General features: G+C 43.2%; 1 pseudogene; it reads right to left on the minus strand.

The window, feature by feature from the left end:
* Positions 1-9749: 9749 nt before the first annotated feature.
* LOC102082817 (NLR family CARD domain-containing protein 3-like) lies at positions 9750-26494 on the minus strand (annotated as a pseudogene).
* Between the last annotated feature and the right edge of the window lie 195 nt (positions 26495-26689).

Consider the following 26689-nt stretch of genomic DNA (forward strand, 5'->3'; position numbering starts at 1 on the left):
TGCAGCTGGACTCTGTCATCTAACTGAATGTGTTGGTGCTGATCACGGGGCTCTGAGGGGGGAGCAGCAGGAGGACTCTGGATGCTGACGTCAGTGTATCTGTGGAAGCTCACACAGCGTCTCTGTCATTCAATATTGTGCTATATATTGTATCTATGCAAAGATGAACAGACTGTGTGTTCACTGGTCTCTGTGCTGCTGACTGCTGCAGCTCTGATGTCATCATCACTCCCTCCTCCACCCTCAGCAGTCCCAGCATGCTGCTGTGGTGCACCCCACCCTCACTCTACACCTGAGCCATAGACCACACCCTCCACCTCAATATACACCACAGTTTTCTCTGCTATGGAAATGAGATCAGGAGGAAATCATTATTATTATTATTTAATAAATGCTCACATTAATGTGGGCTTATTTGTTTCATATTAGAAACATTAGTCGAGTGTTTTTAGTATAAAATGGTGAAAGTCCCTCTTTTTGCTCCTCCCCTCACCTGTGGATGGACGGTGCTGTTACCATGGTGACAGCTGTGATGTGTTTCAGTCCTGCCTGGTTATCACTGCAGGAATCTTTCACATTTATTACAGGTAATAACTCTGATTTTTCTGTGTATTATGAACTAAATGTATCCTGATACACACAGAGATGGATGAGCAGAGGTCACATGATGAAAGAAAAAACATGGAGTCTTTGATTTATTTAGATATTTATTGATGAATGCAAACAAACCCTGACACTGAACCATCGTCCAGCAGAACAAACCTGATCACATGACCTGCTGACCCAAACAGTGAAAAGCTCCATGGCAACAACAACAAACAGCCTCACATATGTTAACAGAGGCTGTTAGAAGCACAGAGTCTTTACAGTCTTTCTCCTGTTTGTACACAGATCTCTGCACATCTTCATCACAGTTACTCACAGACGTGCAGAGTGTGTGGATATCAAAGCTAAGTTTCCACCATGTTTGTAGTCTGTACTGGGTATTGCGGCTCCTCCAACCAAAGGCCGCGGCAGGCTAAACATGAGGACACAGGTGACGCGCAACAATAAACGCATAAAATACACTCCTGTAACATTTGCTCCTTTATTCCACATGCACCGTCCAATATACAAATCAGCACATGGGATCAACTTCTAACCAAATACACAAAAGCACAGGCTGCACAAACAAATGACTGCCACTCACAATGATGGCACTAACTACTATGCCAAACTAAAACTTTTCTATGGCATCAATTAGTTCATAACCATACAAAACCATGAAGTTACAGACAAAATCTATCAAATAGCTCAAGTTGCGTTCAGCTGCGGTCAACAGAAAGTTTTGCCTCATGCTCACCCTACCTTCTGCTCATCAACATCAGGTGCTGTGAACAGGTGAGTGCAATCACATTTATCCTCTACCACACCCATGAGACACGCCCCACACCCGTGCACCAATACAGTGAGTCCATTTAAACCAACCCACTTAGACAAAAAGAGCAACTCATATGGCTCCTACATACCGGCCCCTAATTATTTTAGAGCAATAATTACATCATACTTACCATGTAGGAGACATATTGATAAACATGATCAATCCTTTATCAAACGTTCAAAAAAATACAACTTCAATTCAAAATAAGCAAACACACATTAATACAAATAGACACTTGAAAAAGTCAATCTTCATGACTCTTCTGCTTCCTGTAGAAGACGTACTTTAGTGATTGGCCTGTCCAAACAACCAGTCTTTGTTTTAACACGAATCCGACGTACAAGTCCTTTACCGTCAGAAATTGCTTCCACAACTCTACCAGTCACCCAAGAGTTACGAGGCGCAGAATCATCGACAACGATAACCACATCTCCAGGAATGAAGTTCCGTCCGATTCTCTGCCACTTCTGACGCTCTTGAAGCTGGGGCAGGTACTCCTTAACCCAGCGCTTCCAGAACAGGTCAGACATGTACTGTACTTGCCCCCATCGATGTCGTCCATACACGTCCCCCTTCTGGAACACTCCTGGTGACATCAATGGCTTGGTCTTAAGCAGTAACAGATGGTTAGGAGTCAAGGCCTCCAAATCATTAGGATCAGTAGAAGCTTTGGTTATTGGCCTACTGTTCACAATAGCCTCTGCCTCACAAAGAACTGTACAAAGGCCTTCATCATCCAAGTTCTGCACTTTCAAAACAGAATTTAACACCTTCCTGACAGACCTTATGAGACGTTCCCAAACACCGCCATGATGGGAACCAGCAGGAGGATTAAAAATCCACTTTATGCCCTTTTGCAGCAGCATCTCATGAATCTGTACCTGATTCCATCCTTCCACTGCCTCTTTCAACTCAGGTTTGCCACCCACAAAGTTCCCAGAGTACACTTCTTCCAGTGTAACCTTCAGGTCTGGTATTGTGTCATTTCTTCTGGGAATATTCCTGTCCTGTTGCTGTCGGTTGCCACCAAACATGAACCCAAAGTCACCAAAGAAGCTGGAGAAGATATCTCTGTGAGAGCTGTGGTGACCTTCTTGGAGCCCGTGCTCTCCATACATGTCAGACTGTTTCCTTTTCTCCTTATCTGAGAGGACCTCATAGGCTGCCCGCAAGTCTGCGAACTTGTCCAGGACTTGCGGGTCATCTTGGTTCTTGTCAGGGTGTAACTGCAAAGCCATCTTTCTGTAGGCCTTCTTAATGTCCCTGATTGATGCCCCCTTGTGTTCATTTGCACCAACAGCATTAACTAAAACGGCCATTTTAATCTGTGGATCATTTAAAGAGATCTTTCCAAAATCAAGGTTCACTGGCCAATTAATTTCTGGTTCAGCAAGAAACTGTGGCCCTGTCAACCAGGAATCATCTTTGATAAACATCCTTTTAAGGCTCATAGTTCGCTGTTCTACGACCTTATTATTTGGCATTTTTACCTGATTGCACCTAAAAGGTAAACCAATGGTGTAATGACCATCAACCAACTCAGAGTCCATCACTGACTTCATAAACTGCTGATCTTCTCTAGATAAAGCAAAGTGCTCATCCTGAATACATTCTGGAAAATCAGCCTTAATTTGACGTTCCCACAACTCATCCAATCTTGCCACGGAAATCCTATTGACGCTCACATCAAAAATGTCAGTCTTACGATCCTCTCTGAGAGGACCATTCACTGTCCAACCCAGCACAGTTTTCACTGCATAGGGACCTCCATACTGACTTCTAACAACCTCCCATGGCTCTAAAGCCTTGGGCACATTGGTCCCGATCAACAGGTCTACCCCGGAATTTATCTCCAGTATGTTAATATGGCGCAAATGTGGCCATCTGTCCAGATCTTCCTGTCGGGGAATATTGCATTGATGAACAGGCATGCTTTTCTGAGTAAATAAGTCAGGCAAGTCACAGTAGTGATCTAAATCTAAACCAACTACTTCCAAATCTGAAACTACATAGCTACTGACCATTTTCTCCTGACCCATTGTCCGCAACAGAATGCCAGTTTTCCTTCCTGAAAGATTCAGCCTATTCATGAGCCCTTCAGTACAAAATGAAGCTGAGCTCCCAGGATCTAGGAAAGCATAAGTTATCAGTGACTGATTACCTTTCTTGGACTTCACTCTAACTGGTATTATGGATAGAGCACTGTTTTGCTCACCGGCCCCAGTAACACCACTGCTTTGCACAGCACATGAAGGACCTTCATCTGGTGGTTCTCCCCCTCCTATAGTTTGCACTGAAACACTTTCCCTCTGCTTGGAGTGGATATGTAAGAGTGTGGGGTGTTTGTGATTACAGACTTTACACAAGAGACGTTTCCTGCAGTCCTTGCTTCTGTGCCCAATGCGCAGACAACCAAAACACACACCATTCTCTTTCAAAAAAGATAATCTTTCACAGTGCAACTTTCTTTCAAATGAAGGACACAACTCCAACATATGTCCTGCTCCACAAAACAAGCAAACCTTGGTCACAACTGAACCACTCTCTCGCCTCAACGCTGGCTCAATCTTCCCTTCCACCTTGGCCACTGTAGTAGCAAAACTACTCTTCTTAGCCTTGGGGTAAAACTGAGACTTAACATTCCTCGCCTCCTGTCTGATGGCTGTTGGAGGATCCTTTATGTCTCCAAACAATGGGTCACTTGCGATCTTAACTTGCTTTTCAACAAACTCAACAACATCGCTAAAACCCACTTTACGTTGAAACCTCTCCTGCAGATCGCAGGCAACATTCCTCCATTTATCCCTGAGCTTATAAGGCAACTTTTTTATAACTGCTTGCATGTTAGCAGAGACATCCAACTCATGCAAGGACTCAACGTCTCCCATTGCATTGCAACATTGCCTTAATAAGAACCCATATTCCTGCAAAGCCTTCACATCATCAGATTTTATAGAAGGCCATTTACTGACCCTTTCAATGTAGGCAGCAGCAATTCTCAGCGAATTGCCAAAGTTCTCCTGGAGCAAAGATTTAGCTTTAGCATATCCATACTCAGCAGGCATATACTGACAGCTTCTGACCATTTCTCTTGGATGGCCTCTAGTGTATTGCTCGAGAAAATATAAACAATCCTTCGCACTGTGAGCTTGACTCTCCACCATGTGCTCAAAAGCTCTCATAAATGTTTGATATTGCAAAGGATCACCATCAAAGAACTGAATGTCACGCCTTGGTAGCAAAAACAGAGACTGCTGCTCAGCCAATAAAGTTGTAATTTCATTTTGTTTCTTCAAAACGGTGACTAGATGATCATGACCCTCACTACCTTGCTCTGTATGTGTAAGATGTTTTGATTGTACGTGAGACTGCGACATCATCTGAGTAGTCGAAACTACACCTGGAAACACTTGTGGCTTCGTCTCTGACTGTTCCAATGAAATGACCTTGGGCTGAGAAATATTTTTAACCTTAGGCCTTACATCCAATACCTGCGCTTGATGATCACTTGCATCAACACCCTGATATGTTCGCTCTGGTAACACAGGTTTGAACGTCGGAGCATTAGGATTTAAAACGCCTAAACGCCCCTGCTCTCGTTCCAAGTACGAATTCATTCCATCAGATTTACCATTAACGGCACTTGAGACTCGGGACATCTCAGAAGCTTTCAAAACATTCACCTTTGCTGCTGAGGCTGCTATTTCAGTTTCTAAGTCAAGCAGCTCCTTTCTTTTCTTAAGCTGTATTTCTTGTTCTTCCAAAGCATGCTTTTCTTTCAACAACCTCTGTCGAACAAGAAGGGCAGCCATGTCAGCCTCTGCCGTTATGCGTGCTGACAAGGCAGATGAAACCATAGAGCCACTGAGTGATGATTTGCTTTTCCTACCACTTCTGTTTCCAACATTAGAGATGCTATCACCTGGATTAACATCATCTATTGCAGCACCTTTACCAACATTCCCGGTGTGCCTAGAAGCACCAGAACCATTTCCAGCAGGTAATACATCAGAAGATTTAACATCAGCTGGATTTAACTGAGGCAAATCAAGCTCAGACACCTGATTTTTACTCTGAGAGTTTCCCTTTGTATCATGAAGCCATTTCTTTATCCCTTCCATAAACTCAGTATTATGTGCTCGCACACTTATAAACCAAGCAGTTTGTTTTTCTTGCTCTTCTTGCGGAAGCAAAGGAAGCAAGGTTTCATGCAGACGAGTTGCCTCACTAAGCAACACAGACAAATTCTCTAACTGAGCCTGAACAGTGGAAACATTATCTTCAGACTGCTTTAATTCTTTAATCACCTTTATGACCTTTTTAATTTTATTAATCTTAGTGTGACGTTCTGTTTGAAGCCTTTCAATCTGGTTCTCCAAAGCCTTAACAGTCGGTTTCGGCTGTCTTTTCTTTCCGTCTTCATCAACACATGGTATTAATTGGTGTGTCTCCATTTTTCATCAAAGCATTTCAAAATCCAAACGCTGAAATGCACCTATGCCACACAGCTTCATGACATTCACTTAATAAAACCTTGGACACACACAATTAACAGGAGCAATATCCCCCACTATCTGCCTATTAAACCTAACTAACTCACCCTAGTCTTCCGTACATACTAGCGGTGGGTATTTATGTACCTCCATACCGTCAGCTGTGAGGAAGACAAACTGTCTTAAACACAAACTGCGGCGGTACTCCCAAGCCAATGGCTTCAGCCGCCTGATGCACAATAACTAGAAAGCAAACCAGTACAATGCCTAATGCAGCTGTACTGCTAAAACCTAACAGGGGAATAAGACTCCCAAAAGAAATCTGTTTTGTGTCGCCAAAGGCTTCATCTAAAAGCTGGGTGGACAAAGGCAACAGCAAACTATAAAACTCTCACCAATAAAACTCATCTATGAATAAATAATCCAATAAAACCTACAAACTTTTCTGTTGACAAATTATTGCGGCTCCTCCAACCAAAGGCCGCGGCAGGCTAAACATGAGGACACAGGTGACGCGCAACAATAAACGCATAAAATACACTCCTGTAACATTTGCTCCTTTATTCCACATGCACCGTCCAATATACAAATCAGCACATGGGATCAACTTCTAACCAAATACACAAAAGCACAGGCTGCACAAACAAATGACTGCCACTCACAATGATGGCACTAACTACTATGCCAAACTAAAACTTTTCTATGGCATCAATTAGTTCATAACCATACAAAACCATGAAGTTACAGACAAAATCTATCAAATAGCTCAAGTTGCGTTCAGCTGCGGTCAACAGAAAGTTTTGCCTCATGCTCACCCTACCTTCTGCTCATCAACATCAGGTGCTGTGAACAGGTGAGTGCAATCACATTTATCCTCTACCACACCCATGAGACACGCCCCACACCCGTGCACCAATACAGTGAGTCCATTTAAACCAACCCACTTAGACAAAAAGAGCAACTCATATGGCTCCTACACTGGGACTCATGGAGCATCTCTCTATGAGCACTCAGTGCTTTAAACAGTGAGTCCCAGTTTAACCAGCAGCCTTCACACCACACATCACACAGACATGGAAACTTCAAACCCTCAGACTGAAGTCACTGGCAGCCTCTGGCACCAGCGACTGCGCTAACAAACATACAGCAAACAGTGAAGGTTTGTAGAGAAAGCTGGTTGGATAATACCAAGTATCCAGCGGAGGAGGCGGGGTTACATTACTAGATGATTAAACATGGAACTATTTTGCTGATAATAAATGAAACGATTAAAGAAAATCAATATAATTCATAATTTTATAAACTGGAATGATGAAATTATATTGGCTGGATCTGATTATTGGGGGGTCATGACCCCCGTAACCCCCCTGGAAATGACGCGCCTGGTCCTGAGGTCAAATCCACCATCTTTGTTTCAGTGCTGAGCTTCATGTTCTCCCGTGTTTGTGTGCGTCCTCTCCGGTACTCCGGCTTCCTCCCACAGTCCAAACACATGCAGTTAGTGGGGTCAGGTTAACTGTGAGTGGTTGTGTCTCTCTGTGTTATTCCACCTTAATAAATGACTTCCTGTTAGCATTAAGTGCTTCTGTAGGACTGATGTCATTTTCATGGTTGGATCATTTAAATGAAGCTGGACTCAGATGCAGTAAATAAGTTGATTGATCATTAATGAGTAAAGCTGGTCAAATCCATCACGTGGACACATGTGATTGTGTAGTATTGATCCCAATGCTGGTATTAGTCCTGGATCAATAACACTGGATGGATGCGTTCAGCATGGAGCCCTGAGCTGTGTTACAGACAAACATGAAACTGACAGGTCTGTGTCATTCACAGTCTGTAACACTTCTAAACAACAGAGGCTGACCCAAGTGCCTCAGAGCCAGGCACGCTCACATCACAGCTCTCTAAAGAAGTTTCAAAATAAGAGCTGAAAGCTGTGTTTGCTTGTGTTAGCTTATTATTGTGGAGACTAACATTCAGTGATCATGTGTTCAGACTCATAATGATTACTCTCATAAATCCTGATCTTTGTATTTACTGTGTGTTGGATCAATAACTGAGATTCATCGTATCACACAGCTGTGCTGCTGCTGCTGCTGCTGGTGATGTCAGCACATCTGGAACAATACGAGGTATCTGCTACCAGACTGAGCAGGACGTGAGACCTGTGGACTGTTTAAAGCTGTCCCTCCACAGGTCACTCAGACCTGATCCACACCTCAGTGAGATTCTCTGACTTCCTCAGTAGAGACAGAAACCATTCAGATCTGGGACCATCAGCTGACTGATGATGTCACACAGACTGTGTTTTTCAGGAACAGTGATTCTGATGTGAGCCTGCTAGCTGACAGCAGACCTGATGAAAGCACATGTTGACATCTGTGAGGACAGACTGGACTCTTTGACTGCACCTTGGTTCTCCTCAGAGGTCTGTACAGGAGCATGTCCACCCCCACTGAAGATCTCAGTCACTGTGAAACATAGAAACCTGCTTGTGTGGCCTCTGCCTCACATGTAGATGCAGCTACAGGTTTCTCTGTCAGTCAGACTGAAACAGTGTCCTGATGCTGCATCATTCAGCTCTGTGCCCCAGTCAGCATCACTGTGTCTCCCAGTGTCAGTGTTTCTTTTCCTGTAACACTCAGCACAGGCTCAGCTGGTATCCAGTGTTGGACTTTCAGCTGCTGTGATAGATCCTCTAACATAGATCAGCTCTGCTACATGTTGTTAGATCAGTGCAGCTGCCTGTCATGTCCTGATGTTTCTCTGGGTCAGCAGCTTCTCCATCAGAGGTTCACATGGAGCTGATCCAGTATCTCCAGTAACTGTGTTCTGTGCCTCACTGGTTCATCCTTCTGTCTGTGTGACGTCAGTCAGATGTTAAACTCTGTAATCTTCACTGTGTCACAGAGTTCAGTGAGTCCCGTTATTCACAGGATCAATCAGATCATCAGAGATGATCAGCAATCAGTGGTGCCAACAGCGCCTCCTGTGGTGAGAGGATGCAATAATGCAATGTAGCATTTTTACACTGAACACTTGCAGTCATGGAAACTGTGTGTTGGATCTGTGTGACGTTGCTTTCTTGTGTTGCTTTCTTGGTTAGAGTTCCTCACAAATGTCCAGATGATTCTTCTAATGAGGCGTCGACCATGTTTTCAGTTCTTTGGAAGAAAACATCGCCCTTTGCCATCCTTACTTTTCTTTGACTTCTTCAAATGCAGCTGAACTCCAGCTGGTATTTGATTGGACTCTGCAGCTGTTTCTGGTCATCAGTTCATTCCTGCAAACCTCTGAACCTGAACAACAATGATGCTGCATTGCTGGCTGATCCCAAAAGCTTGATTCTGTTCATCTGGACGTTTTCACCTTTGCTCACTGATCAGGTGACTTCTTCAGTCTCAGCTGACTGCAGCTTTACAACCTTACAAACAGCACATTTGCACAATGACTGAAACCAGCAGCACCTGATATATATGATACTAATATAATACATATACATATATAATCCATACTAATGATGAAGGAACTGAGCTCACAGTGTTCATTCAGTGAACTACTCAGTTTATTTTGGCCTCAGAAATGCTCACTCTGTTTGTACATCACTGTCACCAATAGACTCATTCTGCTGTGTGGACAGGAACACATGTGACATCACTTCCTGTTTGTTTGTGACTGAAGAAGTTTACAAGGAATCATTTAGAAGAGTTTCAAACATCAACTGATTGAATCCATGAATGTGAAAACGTGTTTGTGAGTGAAAGAGACAGACATGTACAGACTGAACTGTTCAACAGTCAGAGTGTTTCTCTAACAGGAGACACTCTTTACACTCAGCACAGGGACACTGAGGAACCAGGAGTCCGGAACATAAACCCAGGATAAAGAGTTTGAGTGAATGTGGTGTTGAAGGTGTGGAGGTGGATCAGAGTGTCAGAGGAGACTCTGTAGAAGGACAGAGTGCCAGCAGGACAGTCCACATACACTGCTGCTCTGTTAGAGACAGAGGAGGAGGAGGAGGAGGAGGAGGAGGAGGAGGAGATGGGTGTTTGACTGTTATTGTGCCTGACATAATGAGGACCATCATCAGAGCAGCTCAGACTGCATTCCATCCAAACCAAGAGTCATCACTGCCTCCTTTCCTTCTGATGCTTCTGTAACTCACTGATATATAAACGTCTCCTCTCCACTCGACCTCCCAGTAACAGCGACCAGTCAGACCATTTCTACACAGCAGCTGAAGAACATCAAATCTGTCTGGATGATCAGGATATGACTGAACCTCCTCCACATGTGTCACCTTCCTGTTGTTGTCAGACAGTTGGAGCTTTGTGTTCACTGTGTTTGTGTCGATTGTGAGTTGACAGGAATCTGATGGAGAGAACAAACACAATCCAGCTGCAGTTATTGATCCATCATCTGTTCATTGATTGACACTTTGATGATGACTCCTGACATGATGAAGATGGTTGAATGTGTGCTGCTTTGTTTTCATGAATCCCATTAAAAACACACTTACACTTCCTCAGACCTGGTCTCAACCATCGGACTCCAGCAGGCTCCGCCCTGAAAGGAGGAGGGGTCAGAGCAGTCAGCATGCACACATGGACATTACATGGCTCTCACACACACACTGTTACACACTGATAAAGGAACAGTCCAACATTTTCACAGATACACTTCAATCCATCTGTGCATCAAACTGCTGATGATTGGACTGATCCTTGATCAGTACATCACTGTATTGAATGAAATATGACTGATTCAAACTGTGACCTTCATTATCTTTATATTCCTCTCCTGTTTAGGTGGAAAGGACACCTCCCTGCCTTTGCTGCCAGCTGTTTTTCTCCTCTTGGAAACACATTTAACATGGCTGACACTTTATTAGGTACACAGTGGCCACTGTCTCAGGTACAGTACACCTGTGACCTAATAAAGTGGCGGTCACTTGTTCATGAGCCATCTCCCTTCAGCTTTTTTAGCTGTTTACCTCTAACTTTGTATCAGCAGCAGCGAGTCACAGACCGAGTCCGGCAGGAGCAACGATCCACCACAACTTCTCCAGAAATGACCTCGTCTGGTTTCATTGAGTTATTTTATTTCCACACAGTACAGACTGGATGTTATCAGCACACAGAAATCACATGAACATGTGCATTAAAACATGTTAGTGGATCATCCACCAACAAATGAGGAGATGTTGGACGTGTTAACAGATGACAGATTAGGCCTGGATCTGTAATACTGTTAGCAAACACAGAATATTAACCAGGAACAACTCATTCATTTCCATCATTTAAGTTGGCTGATACAAACCACACCTCATCTCCTAATGCACTGAGCTTTCCTTATTTCTGACTCTAACAGACTGCTGGGTCCATGGTGTTCCTCCCCCTGCTGAGAAGGTGCAAACAGCTGCCTTCTTTCAGTCACATACGTCAGTGTAATGTTATGTGCACGTTGAGAATTTTAGCATCTCCTAGTGGTTAGCTTGGAGACTGCGGTCAAGTGAATTTTTATGTGGTTTGGCTTGTATTCCTATTGGATGTCTGTGGTCACATGAGTGGGGTGATACAGGAAGAGGTTCCTATTGGATGTTTAGAGTCACATGAGGGGGGTAATGCAGGAAGCCATTTTAGTATTGGGATTTGCACAATGAGGCATACCAGAAGTCTCCCTGTTTAATCCTTCAGCATCCACCTGTGTTATGCCATGGAGAAGCTTTGTTTGTAAGTTTGAATTGTGTTTCATCTTTATGAGTAGTGAGTTGTGTATATTTTATTGACTTTATGCATATGTGGAGAGATTTATATAAAAATGCCTAGATCTGTTCGCCATGTGAAGCAAATGCATAATTCTTCATTGAGCATATTTCTTTTTTGTATTTTTGTAGTTTAACAAGTACTGGGAAAGCACTGTAAGATGTACATTGATGAAGACAAACAAGTAAACAGCCCTCAACTTTACTTTCACGTCTGACTCATCATTCAACGCTTCCAGTGCCTACAGCATATGTTTAGCTATCTGTCACTTCGTGTACTAGAACCACGCACGCAGCAGACAGAATAGTCAGTCTGTCCACTGTCATTCTTTCCATGACTTTCCCTACATGAGATGTTAGAGCTGTAGGCCTAAACCCTGAGGTCTTAGTGGGGTCTTTCCCTGCTTTCACAGTTCTTTCCAGCTTCCTGATATATTCTATTATAGAAGAGCAGCAGAGCATCCTCTTAACTGCTTCATCATGATGTAACACACCTGATCCTTCCCAGGTGGAGTCATTTTTATGCATTTAAGAGCTGCTTTGAATTCAAACATTACAAACTGAACATTAGAACTATCCTCCTCTCCAGGATTTTCCTGATTTAACATTTCAATATGATTCATTTTTGTTCTCTCACATCTGCCGTTATCACTTTAATTATTCCCACTGTGGATTTGATCAAATTGTTTGGCCAGCATCTCTACATTTTCCCATCCACACTACCTGTAGCTCATTAATACTGGAAACTGCTGTTGAAGCCTGATGCTGACACTTTCTGGTGAAGAAGTTAACTGCAGTAACAGGACTGATTGGTTTATGATGCACTGGACATTTCCATCAGTGCATTTATGAAGCCACTGTAAGTAATAACAGGTTTATTACCTGTCAGGACCTTTGTGGTTATTAGTTTATTGCCTGACCTGTTAATGTGTGTCGAGACAAGTTGTTGTTGAAGCTAACAGTATCATTATTATTGTAACTGTTTAATAGGTATTATGTAAACTACATTTATATTTCACTCATTGTGGGAGAATCAAAAGTGCTTTGTTTCCTCTGCTCACAGACAACACAGATACACGCATGTATATACAGCACACGTCCAGCTCTGCATGTTCTCCTTCTGCTCCATTTCTATAAACAACTTAACAGAATCATTCTCCATTGTTTCCAACTCAACCAGCTGCATTTAATGAAGGAGTTTGAATTTACTTTACGACAGCTGCTGTTGTTTCTGCATTCATGTTCTTAACTGTACTCCACACATTCTGAATTGGTGTAGTTCTTCCTAAAGTACTGCAGTATTCCTGCCAGTGCATCCTTTTAGTTTTCCTAACTGTTTCCTCACCTCTGATGCTCATTTGGATTTTTTCTCAATGCAAATTCATGCTAAGCTCCTTCATATCCATCCCTGTTTCTGAACCTGTAATAATTCCTTTAATGTGTCTTTGGCCTAATTATGGGTTTGTCCACGTTTGTAGTTCCCCACTTGCTTTGGTTTCTTAGCTCTGATTCTCTGAAATTTGTCCTTGAAATCATTTACTGGCATCTCTCCCTCTCACTCCCACTATCCCCAGAATACCAGAGTATTCATCTCCTGGTTTATCATATGGCCTCTTTACATTTTCTCCAATCATCCCTGCTTCTAGAGTCTTGCCCCATCTGCAGGCAGTCCAAAAGAAACTGCCTCTGCCATTTTCTTCTTCTTAATCTTTGATTTTTCTCTTCACTTTCTCCATTGGGTCTTCTTAGACGCACTTTCCAGAAAGCAGCAACATTTTTTGTGCCCCATTTTTCAAATTGTGCATCTTACTTCAGCTTAATTTGTTTACTGTTTTGTTTTTACACAGGTCATGTAAAAAAAAGTGTCTGACATTCAAAAATCCTACCAGAGGTTCGACAAAGCTGAACTTAAAGACAGCACGGGCAATAATCATAGCAGCACAGAACGTAAGCACACGGTCCATAGAAGCTGGGGTCTACAGGTGTACCAGGAAAAGCTTAGTGGAAAGTCCCACGAAAAAGTTTCACTTGTGCTGTTTCTGTGTAAATTACTGTTTTTTTTAACAATTTCATCAGCTGAACCATAAATACTCCAAAACAATCTCTTTGTGACTCAGTGTGATTTTGCATTTTGTAATATTAGCATGCCAAACTATACATTCTCTACACAGATGAGAAATGAAGTGTATTTAATAATAAAGTTATCTCTCACAGACAAAGTTAGTGTCTCAACAAATCATAAACAAATCATTACGTAGCAGATGTATGGTGCTGCTGTTTACCTGGTATCTTTGTCAAGATGGCGCCGGTGTGTTTGGCAGGCCGTCTCCACTGCTCTCTGCTGCTTCTTACTTTTCTGCTAATATGCTATTCAGGTGGCTCTGCATTGCTAACCTATGACCGGCTTACTCTTTTAAGTCTCCGGCCACCCTATACCTACGGGTCATATTTTCATGGATCGGACCCGTGGTGCAATTTAGGAGATGCTAGTCTGCCGCGGACGGATCACCTCTCAGGAACGTGCCGCCGATCTCTGCTTCCTCCGCTTCCTTCACGCAGGAGACGCTACAGGAAAAGGGGTAAACGGAGTGGTGTCCGTGTCCGCATTAAGGCTTACCTAAAGGCACGGTATGTGGCTGGCTTCGACGTCGATGTGGATCCTCTCCGCCTTCCCCCGACTTTCTGGGAGCACTTTACCTTTAGATTGTTTAGGCATCGATGGATTCGCCATGCTGAATTCCAGGCCCGCCCTGCCGCCGCAGTGGTTTATTCGTCGGCTCGATGTTGGATTAAGCCTCCTAAAGGCGGTGTGTGCTATGGCAACCTCTGCCGCCTGAGACGTGCTTCCAACTGCGACTCGGCGACTTCGACTCGGATGGCGCTATTTAATGTTAGGTCGTTGACGAATAAGACTTTTATTGTGAGCGATTTTTTTACTGCTACAGGACTGGATTTGCTATTCATGACGGAAACTTGGATTCATCCCGGTGAGTCTTTCCCGTTCTCAGAGCTCCTTCCTCCGAATTGTGCCTTTTTTAGCTCACCGAGACCTTCGGGCAGGGGTGGAGGACTGGCAGTGGTCTTTAGGAATAAATTCCGCGTACGGCACCTGCCCTCCCCAATGTTCCCCAGCTTTGAAGCCCAGCTGCTGGAACTTGCTGGTACCCCCCTGACTCTCTGTGTTGTGATTTACCGTCCCCCGAAATATAATAAGACTTTCATTAACGACTTTGGTGACTTTTTAGCATCTCTTTACCTAAATTATGATCGTGTTCTTATCACTGGTGATTTTAACATTCACATTTGTTGCAAAGATGATGTGTTTGCCAAGGATTTTCTAACCTTAGTTGACTCTTTTAATCTTATCCAGTGGGTTGATGCACCTACCCACCTTAAAGGTCATACTCTTGATTTGATTTTTTCTTATGGACTGGACATTTGCATCAGGGACATCAGCAACATTGGAATTTCCGATCATTTCCCAGTCATCTTTGATGCTGATCTTTGCAAATTGGACCAGGGCTTTGAGGGTCCTCGACGTCTTGTGCGCATTATCAATCCTGGGACTGTAGCTGAATTTTCAGCTGCTTTCTCTAAATCTGTTCTCCCTGACATTGATTGTTCTACACCCTCTTCAGTTGATGACTTTGCTAGCTCCTTTCTCTCTACCTGCTCCTCTTTACTGGACGTTGTGGCTCCTATGAAAGTAAAAAGGCCTAGAAGCTGCTCTCAGCCGTGGCTAAATGAGTCTTTATGCGCTTTACGACGCGTTTGCCGCCAGGCTGAAAGACGGTGGAAAAAAGATGGGCTCCAGGTGTCTTTTGATATCCTTCGCAGGACCCGCCTGGAATTTCAGAAATCTGCCAAGTTGGCTAAAACGGCTTTTCTGTTGGGTGTCATTGCGGATAACAGTCACAACCCACGCTTTTTATTTAAAACTTTTAACTCATTGATCAATCCTTGTCCAGAAACGCCTAGATTGGCTTCCTTAGCCCTTTGTGAAATTTTTTTAACTCATTTTACAGGCAGAATCTTATCTCTTAGAGCCTCACACCCCCCTGTGATGAGTCAGGCACCAGCATTAAGATGCTCTACTAACCTCAATCAGTTTAATCCAGTTTCGCTTCCTACTCTTAAGGGTATAGTTGATCACCTAAAAAACTCAAACGCTGCTTATGACATCCTTCCATCTCGCATTATTAAAGACGGGTTTAACATTATCGGGCCCTGTATCTTATCATTAATTAACCTGTCATTGTTATCGGGTTGTGTTCCGGCTGCCTTTAAACACGCTGTAGTGCAACCTTTACTCAAAAAGAGCTCCCTTGATCAGAATGACCTCGCTAACTTTAGACCTATTTCTAAGCTCCCATTTCTGTCTAAAATCCTAGAGAAGATTGTTCATTCCCAACTTCAAGCTTATTTGGATGCAAATAATATCGGGGAAAAATTCCAGTCGGGGTTTAAGCCACGCCATAGCACAGAAACTGCATTACTGAGAGTCTTTAATGATCTTCTCTCAATTGCTGATTCAGGGCGCCCTGTGGTATTAATTTTGCTTGATTTCTCCTCTGCTTTTGATTTGGTGGACCATAGTGTCCTTTTAATGAGGCTTGAGCATCTGGTGGGAATCACAGGCAGTGCCCTTAGCTGGTTTAAATCCTATCTCTCAGAAAGGTCTTTTTCTGTCACCATGGGTACCTATGCCTCCTCCATTGCCCCTGTTACCTCTGGTGTCCCCCAGGGGTCTGTGCTGGGTCCCATGCTGTTTTCATTATATTTGTTACCCTTGGGTCGAATCTTTGATAAATACAATTTCTCTTTTCACTTTTATGCGGATGACATTCAAATCTATTTTGAACTAGCTGAGGATGTCACGTCGTCATTGCAACACTTCTCTGATTGTATGAATGAAGTTAAAAACTATTTACTGAGCAATTCTCTTATACTAAATGATAAGAAGACTGAAATTCTAATCTTTGATACTCCCTTCTCCCGGGCTGAATCAACTGGTGTTTTTGGGCCCTTTGCTGATTCCCTTTCTGACACTGTGAGGGACCTGGGTGTTGTCTTGGATAGTTCCTTCAAGTTGGACAAACATGTGTCCTCCGTAGTTAAATCGAGTTTCTATCAACTACGTCTAATCTCTAAGGCCAGGCCCTACATACCACGTAAGGACCTGGAGAAACTTATCCATGCCTTTGTTACATCAAGGTTAGATTATTGTAATTCCCTTTATACTGGTCTCCATTCTGCCCTCATTCATAAACTGCAGCTTGTTCAAAATGCGGCTGCGCGTCTCTTAACTGGAGCTGGCAGGTTTGAGTCTATTACTCCAGTTCTTTCTGACCTGCACTGGCTCCCTATTAAATTTCGTATTGATTTTAAAATTTTATTGCTCACTTTTAAAATCATAAACAACACCGCGCCCAGCTATCTTACGGATCTCCTCAGTTTTTATATCCCTGGGAGAGCGCTTAGATCAGCAGGCCAAATGCTCCTGGTGCAACCGAGATCTCGGCTCAAGACCAGAGGTGGCCGCGCATTCGCCGCTGTCGCACCCTACCTCTGGAATAACCTCCCCCTAGCTATTCGGGCGTCTGATTCAATTCAATCTTTTAAATCTCGATTAAAAACTTATTTGTTTAGCCTTGCCTTCCCCAGCTCTTAGAGCTCACATCCTTAGTGTATTGGAACTTATTTTTATTACTTCTTAATGATTATAATGTTTTAACCTTCAGCCTTTCGGGTTGTGCCTACTATGCCTGGTCTATTATTGGTTAGTTATGTCACCTGCCTGTTAGTATATTTTATGTGTATTTTGTATTTTATGCTTTATATCTGTATTTATTATTGCTCTTAACTCATTTTGTGAAGCACTTTGGCATGCCTGTGGTTTTTAAATGTGATATATAAATAAAATTGTATTGTATTGTATTCAGGTCTGTATCTGTGTAGTCTCAGACACATGCAGTGCTCATACTTGCTGTTTTATTTGTCACTCAGACCTCTTCCTGACAGGGGCAGCAATTCCATTTAAAGCAACATTAACTGATACAGGCTGCTAGAGCTCTAACCAGGAGGGTACACACATGATCCAGGGGAAAAAATCAGGTTAATGTTTTTGTGCTGAAACTTGAACGTATGTTCTCTTAGATAAATATTAAGAGGTCCTGTGTTTTACTACAAAATCAAAGTAGTAAAACACAGGACCTTTGGGTTAGATATAAGGTGATTTGACAAATCATGTCTGTTGTAAATGAGTAAGCCATTTATCGACCTCACTCAGGTTTTAAATCATCAGAAAAGACTGAATCCTGACCTGAGAATTGTACACTTTGGACTCTCCACTGAAGAAAATAGAAGCTTCAGTCCTGAATCCTGCAGGTTGTTGTTACCCAGGTCCAACTCTCTTAGACTAGAGTACTGGGAGCTCAGCACTGAGGACAGCGTTTCACAGCTTCTGTCTGACAGGTTACAGCCACTCAGTCTGAAAAAAATGATGAAAAGAAGACATGAAACACTTGTGTTAAAGTATATTCACGGTGCTCTGACCACCACCGTGAATATAAATGATGATTAAATGATGTTAATCATCATTTATAGCTCAGCCACCCCTGAGCTACGGGGTGGCTGTAGCTCAGGTGTCAGAGCAGGTCAGCCACTAACCAGAAAGTCGGTGGTTCGATCCCAGGCTGCTCCAGGATGCATGCCAAATATCCTTGGGCAAGATACTAACCCCATGTTTGCCTACTGGTGGTGGTCAGAGGGCCCGGTGGCGCCAGTGTCCGGCAGCCTCGCCTCTGTCAGTGCGCCCCAGGGCGGCTGTGGCTACAATGTAGCTTGCCATCACCAGTGTGTGAATGTGTGTGTGAACGGGTGAATGACTGAATGTAGTGTGAAGCGCTTTGGGGTCCTTAGGGACTAAGTAAAGCGCTATAAAAATGCAGGCCATTTACCATTTAATTGATTTAAAAAATCGATATTGCTTGATCTGACCTCAGCGTTTCCAGTTTGCAGTGTTGACTCTTCATCCAAGCAGACAGAAGCTTCACTCCTGAATCCTGCAGGTTGTTGTTACCCAGATCCAGCTCTCTCAGACTAGAGGACTGGGAGCTCAGCACTGAGGACAGCGTTTCACAGCTTCTGTCTGACAGGTTACAGCCACTCAGTCTGAAAAAATGATGACAAGAAGACATGAAACACTTGTGTTGAAGTATATTCATGGTGCCATGAGGAGCTACTACATTTACAATATTTCAACACTGTTTCAGGACATGCTGGAATCCTCTTTGCCTCATGTTACAAACGTCAATTGTGGCAGTTTACTGTGACGTGGCTGGATTCATTAAAAAATAACAAAACACACAATGTTAATTTTTTCCAAATGAAATTAATTAAATGACGTTAATTGATGAAAAAAAAAAATCGATATCGCTTGATCTGACCTCAGCGTTTCCAGTTTGCAGTATTGACTCTTCATCCAAGCAGACAGAAACTTCACTCCTGAATCCTGCAGGTTGTTGTTACCCAGATCCAGCTCTGTCAGACGGGAGGACTGGGAGCTCAGGACTGAGGACAGCGCTTCACAGCTTCTGTCTGACAGGTTACAGCCACTCAGTCTGAAATCAAGCGGGAAGGGAGACTAGATCAACATAACAAATTAGAGCTTCCTTGATGCATGCTCAATCATCCAGGAAAGTAAATCTCTAAAAGTTGAGATTTTTGTGGGAGAAACGTTTTGTCACTCATCCAAGTGACGAAATGTTTCTCCCACAAAACGCTACGTCCAGATGAACAGAATCAACTTTTGGAAATTAGAGCTTTATTGATTTTTTTGTTGTTTTTAAGCAGAAATCAGTGAGGCCCTGGTAAATTCTGTTCTTTTGGTTTATTACCTAATAACACATACATACACTAATATTTGTGTCTTTTGTAATAGTAGCATTTCTAATGCAAAAAAACAGCAATCACAGATTGAAGGGGCCTGAATAAAACTACAATGCAGTGATTTTTAAGATGACCTGTTCTTCCAATTTCCAACAACAGATTTCTCCAACCTTACAGTTAAAAATCATTCTTTATCTCATACTGAATCTTGGTGCACCTCCCCCCAGTTTATTAAAATGAAGTGGTACTGAAGTTGCTGTAAGTGATGTGTGATGCCACTGATTTCCTTTCTGACCCAATACAAAGTAAATTCAGGCTGGTATCTGCGATACTGATGAAAACTATTCCTTCAGAATCAATATCATAATCAACATCACAAGAAAATATGATGTTTTGTAAAACATAAAAAGCCTGAATTTTAAAATATTCAATTAATAATCAAAAACAGATGTGACTGAAAATAACAAAACTGAGAAACATTTTATGGCCATTGCTACGGGCCATTCGATCCTTTTACAACCATTGCAAGAGCTTGTTGGCATAGCCAGCAATATGTTGGATAGTAATAAGTCCGGTGGGTGACGGGCTCCGACAGGGCTGCCCTTTGTCACTTATTCTGTTCATAATTTTTATGGACAGGATTTCTAGGCGTAGCCAAGTGGCGGAAGGCTTTCACCTGGGTGGTCTCAGGATCTCATCTCTGCTTTTCGCGGATGATGTGTTTCTGTTGGCTTCATCGGGTGATGGAACGGTTTGCAGCCAAGTGTGAGGCAGCGGGAATGAGGATCAGAACCTCCAAATCTGAGGCCATTGTCCTTAGGGTGGAGGGCCCACTCCGGGTCAGGGACAAGTTCCTGCCCCAAGTGGAGGAGTTTAAGTTTCTCGGGGTCTTGTTCACGAGTGATGGGAGAAGGAGGCGGGAGAACAATATGTGGATTGGTGCTGTGGCTGCAGTGATGCGGACCATGTACCAATCCATCGTGGTGAAGAGAGAGCTGAGTGTAAAAGCGAAGCTCTCAATTTACCCATCGATCTATGTCCCTACCCTCACCTATGGACACGAGCTGTGGGTAGTGACCGAAAGAACAAGATCATGGATATAAGCGGCGGAAATGGGCTTCCTTCGAAGGGTGGCTGGCCTCTCCCTTAGAGATAGGGAGAGGAGTTCAGCCATCCGGAAAGGCCATTGAAAGGAGTCAGTTGAGGTGGTTTGGGCATCTGACAAGGATGCCTCCTGGGCAAGGTGTTCTGGGCATGTCCCATTGGGAGGAGGCCCTGGGGCAGACCCAGGACACGCTGGAGAGATTATATCTTTCAGCTGGCCTGGGAATGCCTTGGTGTTCCCCTGGACAAGCTGGAGGAGGTGGCTGTGGAGAGGCAGGTCTGGGCTTCTCTGCTTGGGCTGCTACCCCCACAACCCGGCCCTGGAGAAGCGGAAGAAAATGGATGGATGGATGGATCGTGTTATTTTCTCTCTCTTTCCTATATTAAATATTTTGAATTGTATTTTTGTTGCTTAAAGCCAACAGCTACTGTTTTACTCCAAGTGCACTGTATATTTTTAAAATAACGAGTCTATAGTCAACTTCAAATGCTCTACAATTTGAACAAATGGGATTCTGTAGTTTTAAATATGCAGTGAATTCCCATCATTTAAACATAGACAGAAAAACCCGGAGCCTGGATTTTAGTCACTTTACAAAGTTCAGCAACCGTGCTATACAACACTGCCAGCTCCATATTTCCTCCCTCTATACAGGGATAGTACCTGCCTGCAGCACTACTCTGTGTTAACATTTACTTTTATTTGTGTTGGATGAGGTTGTCACCCCTGCCACATTTCTCACAACTAGCATGTTGGCAGTTTGTGGAGCTGAAATATCTTCACACATGACTCGCTTATGATCATCACCTGAGTGAGCGAGCACACGTGAGCTGTGAAGCATTTTTACAGCTGTATTTCACACATTACTGTGACAGGTGGAAGAAGTAGTTCCTACTAATCATTTAGACAATCCCAACAATGCAGTTACTTTCATCCTTGTTCCTGTTAATAATAAACCAAAAAATACCCCAAATTACTAAAATGTTGATATTTTAATAAATGCTAGAACAGAAATAATATATATCAATAAATAACAATCAACACACCACACCCAGCAGCCTGGACACCCCTGATTCAGGTGAACAAGCCCAAGGCTACATACCGAGAGAAACGCCAAAGGAACCAAATTCTCAAAAATCCAAACAAAGAAATATTAGCACACATGTGATTCTGCACATGGGTCCATCCTACCAACCAACCTCAGATCTCCACGTATGCTCACATTGATGAACATACATTTGCAGACATACAGATTTTAATGTTCTGTTTTTAGAGTTTAACTAGAGTGTTTAATGTGGGTTCATAGATCAAAACATTTTAAGCTCCTTAAGTGTTTAAAGGCTGTATCAAAAGTTCATTCAAGTTACAATATTGTGGTCAAAAGTTCTCCTTTTTTTCTTTTATACTATACAACTAGTATATAACAGATACATGGTTTTAGGACATGGATCTGTTATGGAAGAAATCTATGACCACTTTTAATCAACATTTTAAAACTAAAGGTATGATCACATATTTACTTACAGAGCTTTGTTGGAGGCTTTGACCACTGGCAGCAGCCTCAGAAGAGCTTCCTCTGAAGCAGAGTATTTCTTCAGGTCAAACACATCCAGATCTTTTTCTGATGACAGTAAGATGAAGACCAGAGCTGACCACTGAGCAGGAGACAGTTTATCTGTGGAGAGACGTCCTGATCTCAGGGACTGTTGGATCTCCTCCACTAGAGAACGATCATTCAGTTCATTCAGACAGTGGATCAGATTGATGCTTTTCTCTGCAGACAGATTTTCACTGAGCTTCTTCTTGATGTACTGGACTGTTTCCTGATTGGTCTGTGACCTACTTCCTGTCTGTGTCTGCAGACCTCGTAGGAGAGTCTGATTGGTCTGCAGGGAAAGACCCAGGAGGAAGCGAAGGAACAAGTCCAGGTGTCCATTTGGACTCTGTAAGGCCTTGTTCACAGCACTCTGGTGGAGAGATTGAAGTTTTGGTTTGTTAAATAGTTTAGACCATGTAGAGGTTGTTTGTTGGTCTTCCATCACATTTTTTCCAGAGTCGATGAAGGTCAGATGGACATGAAGAGCAGCCAGAAACTCCTGAACACTCAGATGGATGAAGCAGAACACCTTGTCCTGGTACAGTCCTCTCTCCTCTTTAAAGATCTGTGTGAACACTCCTGAGTACACTGAGGCTGCTCTGATATCGATGCCACACTCTGTCAGGTCTGATTCATAGAAGATCAGGTTTCCTTTCTGCAGCTGAACAAAAGCCAGTTTTCCCAGAGACTCAATCATCTTCCTGCTGTCTGGACTCCAGTGTGGATCTGTCTCAGCTCCTCCATCATACTTGACCTTCTTCACTTTGGCCTGAACCACCAGGAAGTGGATGTACATCTCAGTCAGGGTCTTGGGCATCTGTCCTCCCTCTCTGGTTTCCAGCACATCCTCCAGAACTGCAGCAGTGATCCAGCAGAAGACTGGGATGTGGCACATGATGTGGAGGCTTTGTGATGTCTTGATGTGGGAGATGATCCTGCTGGCCTGCTCCTCATCTCTGAATCTCTTCCTGAAGTACTCCTCCTTCTGTGGGTCAGTGAACCCTCTGACCTCTGTCACCATGTCAACACAGTCAGGAGGGATCTGATTGGCTGCTGCAGGTCGTGTGGTTATCCAGAGGCGAGCAGAGGGAAGCAGTTTCCCCTGATGAGGTTTATCAGCAGCACATCCACTGAGGTGGACTTTCTAGGGTCAGTTAGGATTGTAGTTTTGTGGAAGTCCAGAGGAAGTCGACACTCATCCAGACCATCAAAGATGAACACAACCTGGAAGTCTTCAAAGCTGCAGATTCCTGCTTCTTTGGTTTCAGTAAAGAAGTGATGAACAAGTCCCACCAAGCTGAACTTTTCCTCTTTTAGCACATTCAGCTCTCTGAAAGTGAATGGAAATATGAACTGGATGTCCTGGTTGGCTTTGTCTTCAGCCCAGTCCAGGGTGTATTTCTGTGTTAAGACTGTTTTCCCAATGCCAGCCACTCCCTTTGTCAGCACTGTTCTGATTGGTTCATCTCTTCCAGGTGAGGCTTTAAAGATGTCTTCTTGTCTGATGGTTGTTTCTGGTCTGTCTGGTTTCCTGGATGCTGTTTCAATCTGTCTGACCTCATGTTCATCATTGACCTCTGCAGTCCCTCCCTCTGTGATGTAGAGCTCTGTGTAGATCTGATTCAGAAGGGTTGGGTTTCCTGCTTTAGCGATGCCCTCAAACACACACTGGAACTTCTTCTTCAGCTTAGACTTAAGTTTATGATGACAAACTGCAGCTTGAAGTTCTGAATGAGAAGAAATATGAAGAATATCACTTGAAAGTGGAAACAAACACTTAAATCCAAAAAGAATTAATCTTTAAAACATGTTGGTCCGTCTCTTAAGACATTAGTAAATGTTCATTTATCCAAAAGTTTAAATCTTTACATAAATCCTCTTACGTCTCTGCAGACGGTCAGCCAGCTCCTCCTGCTTCATTCTCCTCAGGAAGTCCACTGTGATCTTCACAAATGCCTCTCTGCTGCTGCTCCTCTGACTCTCTAAGCATTCTGGGTAATCTGGACTCAGAACCTTCTGGATCTTCTTCAGCTCGTTCTTCACAAAAGTGATGATGTTGTCCTCCAGCAGCTGGAACAGAATATTTATGAATGAGCCAATCAGACTGAAATCATGGAGCCAAACATCAGATCCATGTTGGACACACTGACACTGGTCTACAAAGAGCAGCATGGAGATGACTGTGAACAGAATAGATGTAAAGTAGTTGTTGTACATGTACAGACCATAAATATGGAGTCCAGCTGTGTTTGATGCTGCTGGGCAGACTGACCACTGGGAACCTCTGAGCTCTGCTGGTCCACTCTGTGGAGGAACCATGAAGGATTAGATCAACACAGGATAAAGATCCAGTAGTTTCTGCTCAAAGAACTTCATCTGAATCAAGTCTGTCAAGTTTTAAACTCTCAGATTGTGAACATATCAGTAATTTTCAGTCTGTTTTCATGGACGTCCTTTCAGTGGTGATGTCAGGGATGATTTTGAAGAAGCTCATTAAACTGAACCATCAGCAGATCACTGCTCCAAAACCAGAACATGATCCGAGGTCTCCCTCCACCACCAGAACACCAGCTTTACTAACGTGGTAGATCAGTGTAGTACAGATCAATAACTGATGAGTCATTGTATCAAAATCACTGAGTGCTTCACATCTGACCCTCTGATGCTTCTGTGGACATTTTGCATATTTAATGAATGTCTGACAGTTTTACATTCATTCTATGAATACAGGGGAAATGTTGTGTTATTGTCTCCATGTTTTTTCCAGCATCATAAATTCTTAAGTTCAGAAAATTAGATTCTTTTTCACAGCTGAAAAACAACAACATTTATTCTCTATTGAAATCTGCATCGTCCACTCCAAAGGTCACAATCTGAAGGTAACATCTGGTTTTGTTCCCTGTGATTAACTCTGAGCATCAGTATGGTGGGATTATCCACTACATCCACACCACTGTGGTTCAGTGTTGTCCTGATGGAGTAACAGCAGCCAGTATGATCCAGGCTTTAGCTGCTGGGTCTCTGTGTGACCTCTCAGACTGTTTAACAGATCAGACACAAAGAGAATCAGAGCAGCTCTTTAAAGACAAACATGAACCCACTCAGGTCACACTTTCCCCACAGATATGAGCATCACTGTCCTCAAACAGCAAATGACCAAGTCTAACATTTGGATCTTTTCTCTTTCATTGTTTTCTTTTTAATGAATCTTTGTAACAATCTGAGGATGTTTCAGGTCAGATTTCAACTTGTAACAGTTGTCAATAAATAGCTACGAGGAGAGCTGCTCTTTGAAGGAGTTGGTCTTCAGACACGTGAGGAGCATTAAGCTCCACAGCCTGGTTCTCGTTAGCGAGTTAAAGACCGGTTGAAGATGTTCTGTCTTGTTTTTCGTTCTTCATGAGGAATAAGTCTCTAAACTAGTGGGGCCTGTGGAAACACAGACTCAACAAAATGACAGTTACAGGGTCAAAGGTCAGGGTTCAAACACAGGACTGTGTTTCACACTTTCAGCATCAACACTGTGGAACAAACTTGCTGTCACTGTGAGATCAGCACAGTCAGTGAGGTGTAGTAAACTCCTCTGGATGAATCCTGCTCTCCTCCTGATCTGTCACAGTGATCCACCTGTCTGCAGATTCATCACTGCGGTCGGCCTGCTGCCAACAGCAGCTGGATCACTGCTTCATGTTTGAAAGGAGCTTTCTTTATCAGTCAATTCATTATAGGAACACGAAGCTCATCAGATCCTGTCTGTGTGACACTGAAGGTGAGATTAACAATGAAAGATGATGAACATGGCAGCACTGCTGAGGAGCAGGAAGTGGGGATCAGGCTGAGTGAAGCGTTTTAGGACAGAGAGTTTGAGAACATCTCCCCTTCCTAAAATAATCTCTCTGAGTATCTGCTGTGTTTGTGGAAACACTCCATCACACACCGCTTCACATATGAACATGTGTGTGAAACAGAGCTGACATTAAACATGATGGAGGATTTATTCACAACAACATTTACACACACATTACCTCTCTGCAGGACGACACACGCCTGATTTAAAGTCAATATCAGCATCTTTAGACGCCTCACTCTTACAGGACACGGAGCTGGGTGGAGGTTCAGGCTGGTTCCTGTGAATAATGATGGAGCAGTGATGTGAGTGCTGAGCTGTGACATGGAGAAGAGCCATGGACAGTTAGAGATGGTCATCTCACCTCTGAGCTTTGGTCTGGCTCTCATGTTCCCCACACAGAGTGCTTTTAGAGGGAGGGACTCCCTCCTCTCTGTCCTCACACTGATCCATGCTGCTCAGCTCACACACACTTTCTACCTGCAGAGGAAACACAAATCATTCATGTGCACATCAACTGAAATCCTCCTTTCCATCATGTGTGCTGTCCAAATATCAGCTGCTTCTTTC

This window comes from Oreochromis niloticus, unplaced genomic scaffold (assembly GCF_001858045.2).
Source record: "Oreochromis niloticus isolate F11D_XX unplaced genomic scaffold, O_niloticus_UMD_NMBU tig00007971_pilon, whole genome shotgun sequence".
Classification (NCBI taxonomy): Eukaryota; Metazoa; Chordata; class Actinopteri; order Cichliformes; family Cichlidae; genus Oreochromis; species Oreochromis niloticus.